General features: G+C 48.9%; 1 protein-coding gene across 5 annotated transcripts in view; it reads right to left on the reverse strand.

The window, feature by feature from the left end:
• PLAG1 (PLAG1 zinc finger) overlaps nucleotides 1-4,396 on the reverse strand; it is a 55,304-nt gene that overhangs the window by 28,634 nt on the left and 22,274 nt on the right. Inside the window, exon 2 of one of the 5 annotated variants that reach the window (XM_019527510.1) lies at nucleotides 4,250-4,323. The exons of the other annotated variants lie outside the window; for them this stretch is intronic. The gene's annotated coding sequence lies outside the window, so the exon portion shown is untranslated. The remainder of the gene's footprint in view (nucleotides 1-4,249; nucleotides 4,324-4,396) is intronic. 5 annotated transcript variants of the gene reach the window in all.

Genomic DNA, 4,396 nt, shown 5'->3' on the forward strand with positions numbered 1-4,396 from the left:
AATAACAAATAAATGTGATTCAGGTAACACACTACTATGTGTTTTACTACTATAAAACACTTTCGTATTTGTGTATGTGTGCTTATGTTCTCTCTCTCTCTCACACACACACACACACACACACACTTCTGTTATTAGTATTGATTACTATCATTAGTATTGTTGTTATTTGCGCTTCACACACTATGTATGCATGCATTATGGCAACACACACTATATATGTATGCATGTACATCTACATGCACACAGTATGTATGTATGTCTACAAACACTATACATATGCATACATGTCTGCACAAACACACACACACTATAAGAGAGTGAGAGTGAGGAGATCTCTCTATATCGATCTACAGATATCTTCTTTAGCAATCCCTCGCAGCTGAGGATGATCCTCTTCCATGACTGCCTTATCTGTATGTCTGAAGTTGGCTGATGAGCAAGGGTCTGGGTTTTCTGTTCACTGTGTTTTGCCATCCAAATTTTCTCATTTTAAGGAGAAAAATGCGGGAAATGGTGGGTTTCCCCTTGCAGGCTAGCAGAATTCCAGCCTGCTACGGGCTGGGGGGAGCAGGAGAAGGACAATCAGGCAGGGGATGCCATGCACATGGCTGCCAGACAGCCTGGAGAGCAGCTCCCCACAAGTAAATCTCGTGTGGGGGACGAGGAGGGTGGAATTGAGGCCCCCATAATGAGGGAGGGAGTTGGGGAAGACTGGGGCTGGGCCTGCTGCCCAGTGTGGGCAGGGTGTGGGGCTTAGGGCCTAGAATGGGATGAGGCCTTGGGCAGCTCATCTGGGGGAGGCGGGGCTGGCTCCCCACTGCTGCGTACACCACCTGCCTGCCTGGCACCAGCACAGGTAGTGGCATGGAGTATTGCCAGGCTGTGGGTCAGGAGTGAGGGGCAAAGGCATGGGCAGGGTACTTGCATATCAGGACTAATCAGCACCCCAAAGCAGTTGCAGGGGAGAGGGCGGGGCCAGCCACAGCTGGACCCATGTCCTGGTGAGTGAAGGGGGCAGAGGGAGCTGTGATTTTCTATGACAAAAAACCCAAAATGAAATGCCAACATTTGTAGGTATTTAGAATTTATTTTATTATAGTGATTGAGGCACTGATAGGCTTCCAAATGACTTTAAAATTGTAAATATATCAATAAAATATTGTGTTCAACTGATACATATATACATACACACATATAGTGGCATTTCATTTTAATTGTGGAAAAATACAGATGTTGGAGTTTTAAATCAGAGAATTCGTAAAGTTATATATATTTTAAATCAGAGAATATGTGATTTTTAAAAAGAGAAAACCAGGATCCCTGCTGTTGAGGCTTATCTAGGATCAACAGACTATACTGCAGCTCGGACATGTGTTTCCGTGTGGGGTGGGTGGCGCAGGATTCTTGATTTGGTCTGTGACATGCTGTTTCTGCCACTCCCGCTTTTCTATCCCCTGTGCTGTTATGAGGTTTCAAAGTATTGAGATCCCTGCAGAAGACTCTTCCTCCGTCTGGGGCAGTCCTAGGTGATAGTTTCCCACAAGTTAACATAAGTAAGTGCTTGCTTGCAAAAGGATGGCAAGGTTGTTTCATCTATCGTCCCACTAGATTTGGAGGATCTTCTGGAAGCAGCGTTGATAGTACTTCTCCAGCAAATTTAGATGTCTCCAGTACACTGTTCATCTCTCAGCTCTGTACAACATAGTAGGGATCACAACTGCCTGATAAGCTTGGTTTCACATCTGATGTCATGATGTTTGATCATCCATTTCTTCAGGCGTCCAAAGGCTGCAGTTGTGCATTTGAGGCGATGTTGGATTTCTTCATCTATGTTGTACAAGAGATGGCTGTTGAGGTACAAGGCATACTCGGTGTTCTCCAGCATCTCAACATAGATCTGGATTACAGGAGCTGGGGACTGTTCAGTAGGAATATATTGTATACATATAAAAGCTCCTAACAAACATATACACATATATACACACATATATAGTGTGTGTAGACATACATATACACACATATTATATTAATACACACACACACTATATGTATGTATATATGCATGTCTACATACACTATACAAGTGCATGCATGTCTATACATACACCCACACACAAACAAAATATATCTATGTGTGTGTGCATACATGTGAACATAAGCACATACACAAAAAGCATTCATCAGAGTACATTGTAGTGCAGAAGTGGGCAAAATACGGCCTGCAATTCGGTTCCGGCCCACCAGGCCATTCTATCTGGCTGCGGGCCCCTAAAAAATTTTAGAAAATAGATATTTATCTGCCCGTCTCCTATCAAAGATGACAGGAGCCAGGGGCAGCAGGACCCCGGGGAAGCCCCGGCAGGCTCCTGCAACAAGAAGGGCCTGCCTGGCCCTGCCCCCTGTCAGAAGCCCCTGCCTAGCAGAGGCATCTGGCCTGGAACCATTCATGTCTGCCTGTGCAGGAGTGGGAAACTCATGTAAGAGCAGAGCAGGCAGGCAGGAGAGGACTGCAAGAATCATCCCAGTTCTCAGAGCTGGGCCAGCTCAGCTCCTGCTGAGCCTCACAGTCTGGCTGTGCAGCTGGGAGCCACGTGGTGCTGAAGCAGGCAGCGGGCAGGCAGAGAAGTGGGGAAAGCCACAGTGGAGGTGGGGCAGGAGTAGAAGCAAGTGGGTGTGCAGGGCCTACAGTGTTCTGGGGTCAGCGTCAGCAGGGCCCAGAGCAGGCCAGCCAGGGTGTGGGCTGGCAGGGGCCTCTGGAGTCGGGCTAGGCTGTGCCAGCAGGGAGAGAGGGGAGCTGGCCTAGCTCCATAGAGCCCTTGCTGGCCGGGACCCTGTACTTGCCCATCTGGGCTGAGCAGCAGGGGCATGGAACAAACTGGTGCTCAGCGCGGGAAAAAAAACAGCCCCTCCCTCTCACCAGTGCTTCCTGGTGCAGCCACCCAGGGCTGTCCTGTGTCCCCACTGTGTCACCGCTGCCAGCACAGAGCAGGAACAGGCAGCCATGCGTGGCCTGCAAGCAGCTGTATCATGGAGTACTGGTGGCGGGAGGGGGAGGCGGCGCTTTTCTCTGGTGCTGAGCACCAGTTTGTCTGATGCTGCAGCTGCTCAGCCTGGGTCCTGCGCCAGGTCCAAGCACAAGCTGCTACTTGCGGCGGAGGAAAGCAGACGCCCCCCCCCGCCACTGGACAGTGTTCGGTGCAGCAGTCGGGAGCATTTGGCTGTAATGCAGATCCTTCACTTTCACTTTTGAGCTGCCCAGCAGGGCTGCTCCACATGGCCACTGCTGCTGCGCTGGGCAACTCACAAGCAGCAGTGAAGGATCCGCACCATAGCCAAACACTCCTAGAGCTAGCACAGGTCCCAGGGCAGCGAGCGGACACATGGAGCACAGCAACAGCCAGGCAGGAGTGTGGGGCCAAGCTGCCAGGGCTGCGCTGCACCAGGAGGGAGGTAGGGGAGCTGGGCTTGGGTGGAGGTTTGCCCACAGCCTGCCCCCTCTCAGCACGCAGAGCCCCCGCCAATGTTCCTGCAAGCCCAGGTGCCGCCAGCTGCTCCTGCCATCCCTGGCGCTGAAGCTGGGCTGGTGGGCGGGCAGGGTAGGAGCGGGGAAATGGCTGCAGCAGGCGGGAGGAAGGGACAGCGTGCAGGCACGTGGAGTGCAACAACAGCCAGGCGGTTTTGCCAACTGCAGAGTGGGGATAATACTTGTGTACCTCCCAAACAGCTGCACAAATAATAGGATTACTGAGTGTAAAGTGTCTTGAAGATGCAAAATGCTAACTAGTGGTTATTTTTAACAGGCCAGTACCCTTCACAGGAGAGCTGGATTGTAATAGGAAATTCCCAGACAACTGGGACAAACATACAGCTCAGAAGGGAAACACAGCTACCAATATACACTGAATTTATATGGTACAATAGAAGGAAGAAGGTGGCAGATGACCAATTCTTTCCTAAGTTACATGACACCCCACCAATAATTATTTCAAGATGGCCTGGGATGGAATTAGGCAGGGTTTGGCCAACAGCCTTCTTACACTTTAGTATTTTAATGCAATTAATTATCAGAGCTTTCCCCATTAGAACATCTTTTTAAATTTTTCAAAAAAGGATTCTCCATTGCTAAGCAGCAGCAATTTATTTAGAATTCCCCACTCTTGAGGAATTGCTAGATCCCCCCTCTTTTCAGGTAGAACAAATACTTATAGAAAATCATGGTTAGTATTAAAGAAAATTATTGACTTACATTTATTCAAGATGGCCATTGCTATTGCTGCTGCAGCTCTGAGGTTGGATGATTGTATCAAGTGACCCTATGAGCTAAAATACAAAAGCCTTAGGAAAGGGTAACTAAAGATGCATCCAATACTTAGGACAAAACAAAAAACAAGAA

The sequence above is a fragment of the Gavialis gangeticus genome, unplaced genomic scaffold (genome assembly GCF_001723915.1).
Source record: "Gavialis gangeticus isolate Ggan-Ray unplaced genomic scaffold, GavGan_comp1, whole genome shotgun sequence".
Classification (NCBI taxonomy): Eukaryota; Metazoa; Chordata; order Crocodylia; family Gavialidae; genus Gavialis; species Gavialis gangeticus.